We start from the raw sequence: 13,080 nt of genomic DNA, 5'->3' as shown, positions 1-13,080 counted from the left end.
TCTCATGCTGCCTGTGCACTGGGTTCTTTGATGGGGACACGCCTGCGAGTGGTCAGTACCGATGTGGCTTCTGCTCTTCAGAGCTCACATTTAACAGAGCACAGTGGAGACCCGGCAGTAGGTGCCCTTTCTCTCTACTCCTGGCCTCGTTCTCTTTACCTTGCCACGTAGGTTCTGTGGCCAAGGAGGGAGGCAAGGACAGACAGTCAAGGAGGGAGGCAAAGACAGACAGCTGAGGTGAGAGATCAAGAAAAGCCTTGTGTTCCATTCTTTGGACCTAGAGCACTTCCAGAACTGTGGCTGTGAAATGAGATGGATCAGGGTTTGGCTGGAGGTTTTTTTTCAGGGCTGGGTCTTGTAGTTCAGAAAGCCTGTTCCTAGCTGTCCAGTTTGGGGCCACTGTTACCATTTACCCTGGCCCTGCTGGACACAAAGAATGTGACCCCTGGCATCCCACCTCCCAACTCTTTCTAACACATAAGGATCCTCTGGGGGCCAGACATGGCCAGAGCACGTGTGTTGTTCTTGCTTACCCAATATCTGTTTTCTCCTTTCAATACCTGATTGTTTGCCCATTTCTGGACCTTTCTTATTACTGTCAGTCTTTTAAAAACTTAATTACTAGAGAGATGGTTCAGTGGTTAACAACACTCACTGCTTCTGCAGAGGACCCAGGTTCAATTCCCAGTACCTACATGAAGACTGGTAGCCATCTATAACTCCAGTTCCAGAGGTTCTGACGTCCTCTTCTGGCCTTTGCAGGCTCTGCATGCATGTGGGAAATAGACATACATACAGGCAAAACACTGTTACAATAAGACAATAAAAATAAAAAAACTTAATTAAAATATAATACCTCATTTCCTCTTCCCTCTCTTCCTTCCAGCCCCTCCCATGTCACATATGCCCACCCCTCAAATTCATGGCCTCTTTCTCTTTAACTATTATTGTTATACACACACACACACACACACACACACACACACACACACACACACACGGATAAATATACAGATAAAACCTGCTGAGTCAATTTAGTGATATATATATATATATATATATATATATATATATATATATATATATATACACACACATACACATACGTACATGTACATGTATGTATACACACATATTCTTTTAGGGCTGACCATTTGATATCGATAGCCATTTAGAGGGCTCATTCCTGGGGAAGACTAATTCTGCCTCTCTCAGCAGTCATTCATTGCCTCCATCCACACTGGCATGCCATTTCTGTCTCTTTCTTATTAACAACTCCTAGCTTTCTCTATCTCTGTCTTTGTCTCTCTCTGTCTCTTTCTCCTCCGTCCCTCCCTCTGTCCCTCCCTCTGTCCCTCCCTCTGTCCCTCCCTCTGTCCCTCCCTCTGTCCCTCCCTCCCTCCCTCCCTCCCTCCCAGGGCTTTATAATGTAGCCCTGGATGGTCTGGAACTAGCTATGTAGATTAGACTGGCCTTGAACTCATAGAGCTCTGCTTGCTTCTGCCTCCCAAGTGTGTTATGCTCCTGCCTTAATATTAGTTTTAACAATTATATCAGGAGCGTATTCCAGCCAAAGGCAGCGATATGAATCTATGCTAGGCAGGCAGACAGCCTGACCTTTATGGTTGGCCCTAGGAGTGTGTTCCGTGCAGACTGAGATGGTGACTGATTCATCCCTGAAGCTAAGGCTGAATTCTCAGAAGACTGTTGGCTCCTGCTTTGATGATCCAGGGGCAGTTGTGTTTCCCAATCTTCTCAAGACTTCAGCTTTTAAGCTGAGTGTAGTGGCACACGCCTTTAATTCTAGCACTGGGGAGGCAGAGGCAGGCAGATCTCTGAGTTCGAGGCCAGTCTGGTCTACAGAGTGAGTTCCAGGACAGTCACAACCTTGTAGAGAGACCTTGTCTCAAAAATGACTTCAGCTTTTCCTCCACACTGTGGCTTGTTTCAGGAGTTTATCTTTTGCTTTTAACAACTGTGATGGCTGTGAAGTGTAGAAGAGCTAACACAGGTCTGCAATGGGGAGACCTTTGGTTGGGGAGGCACAGTCTGATCACTGCTTTGGAAATAGTCTCTGGTGGATTGGGCAGAAGAGTGGATCAGAAGGACTTTGTAGTTACAGTCTAACAAAGAGGTAGTGGCAGCTAGATTGGGCCCTGATGGGGTGGGCTGCAGGGCATTGATCTCTTGGGGCAGCTGCCTTGACTTGCTTAGTATTCAACTCTGCATACGTTTGAAACAGTTCACACTTATTTATTGTATGCACAAGTGTGCATCCACACTTGTGGGAGTCAGTTGACTCTTCTCGTTACGTCAACCCACCAGGCATTGTCAAGTAGTTAGGCTTGGAGCCTGAGCCATTTCTCTGGCCTGGATAGAAGTTTTCTCAAGCTAAACTTGTTGGTTTAAACAAGAAGTCTCAATCAAAGTGAAAGATCACACACTGGCACTCCTCCTGGGGTTTGTGGGTGGCTGGGCTGCAGGGACCTCGAGTCTAGGTTGTGAAGATAGTTCGTAGATGCAGCTTGTATCTAGAACCAGCTGTTTTAACAAGGATTACTCTTGGTGATGCAGGTGGGCCTGTCCTAGTCAGTTGTAAGGCCTTGAGAACAAGAACTGAATTCTGAAAAACAAAACAAAACAAACAAAAAAAGTGCTTGCTTCATGGCCTGCAAGCACCATCTCTGTGAGTCTCGCTCCTGCGTCTAGATCTCAAGCCAGCCAATGCCCACAACTGTGTGAACCAACCTCCCCACACAAAGACTTTCCCTGTGTGTGTATGATGTACCATTGTACCTGGTTGTGTTTGCTTCCCTGGAGGAAGGCTGTTTTACTGTCAGTACAAACAACAGAAGCCATGCTAGCCTTTCAGAAAAGGAAAGGATGTAATATAGGCTTGCATAGCTCACACCAACATCGCCAGTACCGGAACCAGGCTTGGGAGCTTCTTGCCTAAGAACAGTGGCAACTGGCCTGGAGGATGCAGGCATCTCAAGTCCATCCATGTTGCCAAACCATTACTGCTAGGGTCCCGAGAGCTGGCAGTTGTTATCATTAGTCTTGTTAGAAAATGGATTCCATGTGGTGCCTGCACCTCACTTCCTCTGTTATGGTCATGTTTATTTCATATTTGATTGCTGGAGACTAGCTTATCTGTCTGTATTCCAGCTCCAAGAGAGGGCAAGGAGGTGAATCTTCTGGCCGGCTTGGGTTGTGGAGAGAAGGGACTCATCATGTGAGAAATCTCCTGTGATGAAAAAAGTATCCGAAGGGCTGGAAATCTGCCCAGCTTTTTGCCTCTCTTTGCAGCCTTAGAACACCGAAGAGGCCACCAGAAGGTACCACAGTGACTGGACAGAAGGCTGTAAGCAGAAGGCTGGGAAGGGCTTGTAGCCCATCGTCTAATCAAGCTCATGGAAAGTGTCAACATATTAGACGTGCTCACTTTCCTACTCAACCACAGTCTTCCGATAAAATGAGATTCAACTAAAACAGCTTCTGTGAGTGGCCGTAAGAAAAACCACGACTGGGGACAGGGAGGGGCTTAGTGGGTAAAATCCTGGTGACCCGAGTTCAGTTGTTCAGAATCCATGTGAAAAGGCAGAGCGTACATGACAGAATCCTGGCACTCCTGGGAGTGGAGACAAGAGACCCCGGCCCCACCCCAGAAGCTCAAGGGCAGGCTCACTTGGAGTATCTGTGTAGCAGTGGCTAACGAGAGACCTTGCCTCAAAAACAAGGGGAAAGGTGAGGATAGACCCATGCAGTTGTCCAATAACCTCCACACACACACTGTGGTATGTGAGTGCTCTCACACAATCATACACACACACACTGTGGTATGTGAGTGCTCTCACACAAGCACACACACACATACACACACACACACACACACACACACACACACACACACACACACACATCTATATATTTAAACCCTGTTAGTGTGTGCAGGTGTGTGCATGCTAAGGTCATGTGGAGGTCAGAGGACAACTTTCAGGAGCTGATTTTCTCCTTCCATCATGGGACTTGGGGATGGGACACAGGTCACTGCATTCTCAGTGAGCCTGTACTTACTGAGCCATCTCACCAGTCAGAAGCAACATTAATAAAGAAGAAAAATCAAATTGCTTTTAGTCTCGGGGATGGAGGAGGCAGTTCCTCTCTACTCTCTCACTACACACTCTTCTAGTTTTATTTAAAGTTGATTCCACCCCCAGGCTCGGTTACGTATTTCTTTGGCGCTCCATCTCTATGCTTTTGGTTAAACATATGTGTGAGTCATTTGCACAGCTGAAGGCTTAGGGCGACCTGGTCGTACGACCTTGCAGATCTCCATGTCTGGTCCCTGCTTCGCACCCCTCTATAACTTATCATACACTGAGCCTGCATACACACATCACCAAGGACATCAAGATGTAGCACATTTTCAGAATTCCAGAGGTCTCTTTTGTGCTCCTCTGTGGTCAGGAACATCAAAGCTAACTGCTATTGTGACTCCTATGGTCAGGTCAGTTTTGACTACTTATAAACTTCACTTGAATATTGTCACGTGGTGTGTTCTTTTAGTGTGTGTCTGGCTTCTTTTTTTTTAATCAAGGGTATCTCTTTGGCTGTGTAAATATTTAATGTGTATGTATGTAGTTACCTGTTGATGGCCATTTATGCTGTTTCCATCCCAGGATTGTTATGAATAAAGCCATGAATTTTAAATGTTACTGTTTATACTCACTTACCATGTAAGATGGGTCCTTCCTTTATTCAATATCCACTTCCATGTCTCTCTTGCTCTGGGGGCTGGTGGAAAGAGAAAATGGATCCCTGGAGGGGAAAGAGTTTGTTTATCGGGAGTCTGCCCTGTGGTGAAGCGTCACTGCCTGACATGGGGACCCTTCCTGGCAGCACCATGAGCAAGGCTTTTCTGTTTCATGGGGACTAAATTAAGGTTTGGAAAATTCAAACAACTTGGGGCTGGGGTTCCATGATTAAGGTGCTTGCCATACAAGGGTTAGAACCTGAGTATGGGTCCCCAGAACCCATATAAAGCTAGACATACCCATAATTCCACAAGTCTGTGGTGGGATGAGGTGGAGGTGTAGACAGAAGAAGAACCTGTAGACACTCTCAGGTGGATGAGCTTGATGTGCTGAACAACAAGAACCCCGTTTCAAACAAGGTGGAGGGTGAGGACCACCCCTGAGGTTGTCCTTTGACCTCTACAGGTGCATCACCAGACAGATGACCCTACTCATACACAGGAGCATGAACCCACACACCAAAAAAGAAGAAGAAAAAACAGACAACTTGTTCAAAGTCAGATGTCTCTGGAGTGGCAAGGTTGGTGGTGGTCTGATGGGTGGTAGTTACGTTCCCAAACGTGGGTTGCCTCGCCTGAGCCTCACTCAGGTCATCCAGGAGGCGAATCACAGTGGGTAGTGGGAGAATAGATGGAGCTGGGTGTGACAGGCTTTGGAAGTGTTAGCTCCCTTCAGGCGAGTCTGTGGCAGGCCTCATGGAGCGCATATCATGCTGGCCTGCGGTTGTGCTTCCCTCGGTGGGTGGGTGACATTTCTTTCCTCTCCCATGACTCATTTCTTCCAGGCCCTGCTATCTCCTTCCACATCTGTGACTTGCACTCTGTGCACCACGATGACCATGACGAAGTTCACTGAGCACAGCTGGGTTCCCTGGAGTCTGGAAAGTGATGCCATTTGCTTCCTCTGCTCTGCCCTCCATTCCCTGTGGCACCCCGTGACACCCACTGACCCAGGCTCTGCCTTCCCACTGCGCTGCACTCAGGTGTCCACTTTTGTCTTGCTTCTCAGTTCTTGCTCTCATGGGAGGAATTTCCGGCTGGTCCTAGCTTCCTCCTCCTCCATTTCCTCACCCCATGGGGTGTAAATGCAGATATGGTAGTTGTTCATCTTTTATTGTGGTAAAATACACGTAATATAAACTGTTTAATCTTGTTTTTGAGGTGTGAGGATCAAACTCAGGGCCTCATGCATGTTAGACAAATACTCTATCCCTGAACCATATCCTCCCCCTCCCCCATTTAAATCACTTTGCAGTGTGTAATGGTGTGCCATTCAGGACATTAACAATATTGTGCAATAATCACTAATATCTAGCCCCAGAACATTTTTATCATTCCACAAGGAAGCCAGTATCTAGTAAGCAGTCCCCCCGGGCCCCCCCCCCCTCCCCCGACTCCCTCTCCCTCCAGCCCCTGGTGACTATTAATCGTTTTGCTCGACTGTGCTCTGAGCACTCCCTGCATGCCAGGCATTGTGCTAACCTCGCTGTACACACACTGTACGGTTTGGCCAGGTGGCTCCAGGAGACGGGGTTCTTCCACTCACAGGTGAAATAAATGGGGCCCAGAGAGAAAAGACATCTGTGAAGTCACAACGCCTGTAACTGGCAGACCCTGGACTGGAACTCCAAACCCAGTGCCATTTCCACCCTGTGTTAAGTGATGGCCAAGCCCTGAGACCTTTTCCAGGATAAACATAAATGACGTAGGTCTGGCTGACTTCAAAGCCCACATTACTCCATTATGAAAGAATATTCCTTCCATTCCACCCCAAAGGTCAAGTAGGAACAAAAAAGATGGAACACAGATTCAAATGACTTATGCCCTAGGAATTTTCCAGAATCTGGGATACTGAGTTGAGGGACGCAGTTTGCTGCCACAATCCCAGATAATGGGACCTAAAATGCTGTCAGTTGCATTTGCAAATTGTAGGATGATGCTCAAGGCAGCCAGGTAAGAAACAGAGGGAATCCTTGTATGCTACTGACTGAGAGACCTCAGGAGAGAGAGGGCCTAGCTGGGGCCAGGCGTCTCGTGTGCATTGAAAATTCTCTGTTCAAGAATTTGGGCTTCTGGTTGCCACGACCATGAAGGCTTCCAATATGGTCAGAGAAATGAAAGAGCCACTGCAAATAAACAAAATTAAATTGAGGAAGAAAGACAGACAAACAGACAGACAGAGAAAAAGAGAACACGGAAATATTTATTTAACAGAAATGTGGTTGTGATGTAATCAAGGCAGGCTTTTTTCCCTGACTTCCTGATACTAAGGCAAATCTCTTTTGGATGCTCCATCCTTCATCCTTCACCAAGCATATTAAAATGTACCAGTGTATCAATTTAGCATTATTTACATATGATAATTTATATGTGTATATTCTACATATATACATATATATAAAATTTATGCATGTAAGGCTGTTTGTAGAAGATTTACATTCTATTTCTTTTTTTAATTTCTTTTTTTCTTTTATTTATTTTATTTTACAATACTATTCAGTTCTACATAACAGCCACAGATTCCCTTGTTCTCCCCCTTCCTGCCCCCCCCTTTCCCCCAGCCCACCCCCCATTCCCACCACCTCCAGATCAAGGCCACCCCCGAGGACTGAGATCGACCTGATAGACTCAGTCCAGGCAGGTCCAGTCCCCTCCTCCCAGATTGAGCCAAGCGTCCCTGTACAAGTCCCGGGTTTCAAACAGCTATCTCATGCAGCGAGCCCAGGACCTGGTCCCACTGCCTAGATGCCTCCCAAAGAGATCAAGCCAATCAACTGTCTCACCTATTCAGAGGGCCTGATCCAGTTGGGGGTCCCTCAGCCTTTGGTTCATAGTTCATGTGTTTCCATTCGTTTGGCTATACATTCTATTTCTTAAGTATTTATAATTTTGTTTCATTTTATTTTAGTATTTTAGAAAATACATCCTTTCTTCCAACTCTGAAACAATTCTGCAAGCCTTTGAGGAACTCGGTGGAGCAGAGACATTGAGCCACAAGCTTCTGACGCAGCCTGGTTCCGTGGGTCTCTCTGGATGAGCATCCTTGATGGGTAGCACTTTGCTTATTCTTTGGAATCTGACCATTCTTGTCACACAGCCAGACCAGAGCTCAAAGGTGAGAGCCCTGCATATTTGGAAAAATACTGACCTATGTTCCTCAATTAACTGTTCCAAGGAAAAGTTTTTACATACTTATGGCAGAGCTTGCAGCTGCCATTCAAAATGACGGCCCATCCAGATACCAGATCACTGGCAAATAAGAGAGGGGGCAGCGAATCTCATCAAGGAATGGACTTGGAGTGGTGCAAAAGCTGGCAAGGTCCCAGCCACTTGTGAGCACGACTTTGCTGGTAGAAGCGCAGAAAGCAGGCGAGCTGCCACCGGTCTGAAGCACAGTACGGAATGACCCTGCTTCTGTCTCTGCTGCTGTGTTCTGACACTGTGAGCTACTTAGAGGAGAAAGGGTCTACTTCGGCTCGGTTCCTGGTCTCTGGGAACTCACAGCACATCCACAGCCAAGAAGAGCAGAGAGAAATGAATGCACACGTCCCTGGGAACTCACAGCACATCCACAGCCAAGAAGAGCAGAGAGAAATGAATGCACACGTGCTGACTGCTGGCCTAGCTTTCTCTGCCCTTCCACAGTCCAGGGTCCTACACTGGGAACTGTGCTGCCCACAGTTAACATCATTAATTTAAGACAACCACCTTCCCCAAACATGTCTGCAGGCCTACTCTGAACCAATCTCCCACTGAGAATGTCTTCCCAGGTGATTCTAGATCATGCCAAATTGACAATTTAACAAAGCATTACAATAGCTGCAATCTATTTTACACAAATTAAATGGCACAGATCTTCACTGCTCAATGTAACCTCTATTTAACCCATGAGGTGGTTACTAGGTACATGGACCGTGCAGCCCGGCCTTAATCTTTGTGTGAATGGCACTGCATTATGGACGCACTTTTGTTTCTTACTTCTCTTGCCCAACATCGTGTCTCGTGAAATGATCCATGCTCTGTTTATCAGCAGTTTGTCCTTTTAAAAACCTGGGCAGTGTTCCATTGTGTAAACATACAGTGATTTGTTTGTTCCTGTACTTGTTGATGGACGTTTGGATTGTTTCTTGTTTGGCTTATTATATACACATCAACTATGAACATTTGATGCAAGGTCTTTGTGGATATATATCTTAGTTTCTGTTGAATAAATATTTGGAGGAGGACTGCTGGGTTATGTGGTAGGTGTGTGTGTAACTCTGTAAGAGACTGCTAAATAGTTTTCCCAAATGGCTAGGCTTTGCTTCGTTCCTCAGCAGTATGAGAATTCTGGATGTTCTTCATCATGGAAACACTTGGTTAGTGTACTCTTAAAAGAAAGATTTATTTTACTATTATTAGTATATATTTATATATATATTTAATATATATTATATATTATAATAAGTAAGTATATATATTTACTATATAATATTATTATATTAAAACAATATACTGTTCTTCTAGATTTTAATTTTTAAAAATGTGTATAGGTGTTTTGCCTACACATATATCTGTGCACCACATGCATACAGTACCTGCAGAAACCAGAAGAGGACCTCGGATCCCTTGGAACTAGAGTGACAGACTGTAGCTACCACATAGGTGCTGGGGATTGAAACCCAGCAGTGTTCTTCACCCCACACCACCTCTCTAGCCATGGTTTTGTTATTTTTAATTATGTGTATGTGTTTACATTTGTGTAAATATGTATACGTGAGTTCAGTGCCTGGGGAGGTCAGAAGAGGGCACTGGATCCCCTGAGGCCTGGAGCCATACCAGGTTCTGTCTCTTTTTTAAGCCGGGTCCTTCGGAAGCTTTGGTCACTTATTGAGTAATGTCCTCATCGCTGGTGTAAGGTATAGATAAGATTGCAAAGGTTTTATACCGGTTTCTGGCTTGCTCTTTGATTTCTTTTTAAATGTTCCAAAATGATATTTAATTATTTGTGTGTGTGTGTGTGTGTGTGTGTGTGTGTGTGTGTGCACATATGCAACTGTGTGTGCACATACTACAGTGTGCATGCAGAGGTCAGAGGACAAGCCGAGGGAGTTAGTTCTCTCCTCCCACCTTGTGGGTCCTGGGATCGAGCGCAGGTGTCAGAGTTGGTGGCGAGTACCTTACTTCCTGAGCCATCTCATTGTCATGGTTTTTGATGGAGTCTTGCTACGCAGTTGAGACTGACCTGAAACTCATGATTCTTCTGATTGCATCTCTCACATGCAAAGGTTGCAGCTGTGTGCCACCATGCCTGGCTTTTGAGTTTCTCAGTACGACTTTCAATTGTAAGGCATTTTAGTAAGGTCCAGCTCTCCCTTTCCCCAGCCCTCTCCTCTCCTACCCCTCTTCTCCCTCCCCTGGGCTCCAGACAACCACTCACTTTTTTTTGCCTTTATGTATTTGTATATTATCCACCTCGCTACCCCAATTTCATGTTCTCTCTTTACCTTAAACAAAACAAAACCATCAGGAAACAATGGCCAGGACAAACATAAGATCACAAAGTCCCTTTTGTGTTCGGCTGCTCCTGGATCCGGAGCCTGCCCTGGAATGTTGTTGATACACCCAGTGACATGCCTTTGCAGAAAACCGATTTCTCCTTTCCAGCAACTGTAAATAGCTTCTTGATCAGGGGTGGGACTTTGTGTCTGTTCTGTGTGCTGGAATTTTGTCTGGTTTGAACTTGTGCATGCTGTCATAGTCTCTGTGAGTTCATGTGTATCAGTCCTGTTATGTTTGGAAGACCCTGTTCCTTGGAGTAAGGTTGCCTGTCACCTCTGGCTCTTACAGTCATTCTGCCTCCTTTCCACATAAATTCCTAAGCCTTGAAGGGAGGGATCTGATAAAGACATCTCATTTAGGGCTGATTAATCCAAAGTCTCCCACTCTCTGTGCATAGTCCAGTTGTGGGCCTCTGTGTCTCTTGTTAATTCCCATCCACTGCAAGAAGAAGCTTTTTTGAAATATGATGTCTTAGTCATTGTTCTATTGATGTGAAGAACACCATGACCAAGGCAACTCTTAGAGAAGAAAGCATTTAACTGAGGGCTGGCTCACAGTTTCAGAGGTTCAGTCCATTATCATTGTGGTGGGGAGCATGGAGGCAGACAGGAGTGGAGCTAGAGAAGTATCTGAGAGCTACATCCTGATCATCAAGCAGAGAGAGAAAGTAAACTAGGCCCGGCATGGGCTTTTGAAACCCCAAAGCCCATGCCCAGTGATGCACTTTCCCCAACAAGGTCGCATCTACTTCAACAAGGCCACCTGTCTAATCCTTCTCAAATAGTGCCATTCTCTGATGACTAAACATTTAAATACATGAGCCTATGGGGGCAATTCATTCAAACTATCACATAAGGGTGTTGCAGTATGTCATTAGGAATCATTTTATTGCTAGGTTCCTTTAGCAGAATAATAATAGTAGGCTTGCCCCAGGGTCCATGGCCCATCTACTTTCAGTTTTCTTGGTCACTTTAGAGTGTCATGTATGGGTTCCATCTCATGGAGTGGGCCTTAAATCCAATCAAAAAGTGCTGGGTTACTCCCATAATAGTCATGTCATTACGGCACCAGTATATTTTGCAGTCAGGTTGCTGCTGCAGGTTGCAGTGTTTGTAGCTGAGAGGTATTGATGTTTACTTTCCCCTCCAGTAGCCTACAAAGTACCTTCTAGTACCATGAACACTAGTTAGTAGGGGTGAGGCGTTTAGTTGGGCACCAGCTTGATTTATACCTGTTCAAAGACGTAAGTAAGTTGTGTCTTCATCAACAGGGATTTACCATCAGGTTGTGGAGAGAAACCAACAGCTTTGGCAATGATGTTTGGAGGAAATGCAAATTAAACTACTTTGAGATTTCATCTTACTCTAGTCAGAATGGCCAAGACCAATAAAACAAATGACAGAACATGCTGGTGAGGACACAGGGGAACACTCATTTACTGCTGGTGGGAGTGCAAACTGGTCCAGCCACTATGGCAATCAGTGTAGAGGTCCCTCAGAAAGCTGAAAATTGATCTACTGCAAGATCCAGCTGTACCACTTTTGGGCATATACCCAAAGGACTCTGTTTTACCACAGAGAAACTTACTCATCCATGTTTATTGCTGTTCTATTCACAATAGTCAGAAATTGGAAACAGCTTAGGTGGCCATCAACTGATGAATGGATAATTAAAATGTAATACATTTGCATTATTTAGTTGCTAAGAAAAGCGAAATCAGGAAATTTGCCAGTAAATGGATCAAGCCGGAATCATCCTGAGTGAGGCAACCAGATACCAAAACACAAAGAGGACGTGTCTTCTTTTATATGCAGATGTGAGCTTTTAAGCTTTAACCTTGTGTGTTTCAGTTGGAATAACCAGAGGTTAGGTAGCTAGTAAGGGACCGGGGGAGGAGGGGATCTTCCAAGGAAGGGGAAATAGTGTACAGTGCTGTAAAGAGATAAAGGGGACTAGAATAGGAGGACTGGATGGGGAGGGATGGGAAGGCAGGGTAAAGGAGGAGTGTGGGGAGGGAGGGATACTAACACCAAAGGCCTTTTGAAAAGCCACATGGAAACCTGTTACTACGGAAGCTTCCTAAAATAGATACATATATAAAAGAAATTTAAACAGTCATCATATAATGGGGAAGACAAAACCCCAAATAGACATCCTATGCCACCAGTAAATCCTCCAGTGCCAGGATGGATTTCGTCTTGTTGAATCCTCCATCCCCAAATGTCACAGGTTATTGCCAAGGGTGTTGCTTAATTCTCTATGCTAAGCCATTAAAGAAGACCTAACACTACCGTGCCTGCCTCAGACTGTTTTACCAAATATAAGACGAAGGCTGTTAATATTCTGATCCCGCCCCTTGGCGCCACTCTGTGTCCTGACATAAAAGTCTCTTTTTAAGGAAAAACTCCACCCATTTCTCTCTCTCCTCTCCCCCCACTCCCATGAGATGTGCACCCCTCAACACTGCCCTCTCTCTTCCTCTCTCTCCCTCTCCTTTCTGTCTTTTCCTTTCTTTCTCTTTATCCCCCATTATAACAAACCATTTCCACGCAGATGCAGCCTCTAGGTTGTGAATGTTCACCTGCTGCCCCGCCACCATGCCTGCACGGAGTGGGTCACCTCAGCCGGTGGCTGCATCTGCCCAGCATGTTTCCCTGTATGCAGGATACCCTCGGGGTCCCTCCCCCACCCCCACCCCCCGAGTAATAAATCATAACATCGGC

General features: G+C 45.6%; 1 long non-coding RNA gene across 1 annotated transcript; it reads left to right on the top strand.

The window, feature by feature from the left end:
• The first annotated feature begins 2,162 nt into the window (after positions 1 to 2,162).
• On the top strand, positions 2,163 to 9,042 carry LOC121828550 (uncharacterized). Its single transcript, XR_006070942.2, has 4 exons — positions 2,163 to 3,500; positions 5,223 to 5,337; positions 5,602 to 5,799; positions 7,725 to 9,042. It is a non-coding gene; the product is annotated as an uncharacterized LOC121828550 (long non-coding RNA).
• Positions 9,043 to 13,080: the final 4,038 nt, after the last annotated feature.

Source organism: Peromyscus maniculatus, chromosome 4 (assembly GCF_049852395.1).
Source record: "Peromyscus maniculatus bairdii isolate BWxNUB_F1_BW_parent chromosome 4, HU_Pman_BW_mat_3.1, whole genome shotgun sequence".
Lineage (NCBI taxonomy): Eukaryota > Metazoa > Chordata > Mammalia > Rodentia > Cricetidae > Peromyscus > Peromyscus maniculatus.
The sequence above is the reverse complement of the archived record's forward strand: the minus strand, read 5'-3'. Positions and strand labels throughout refer to the sequence as shown.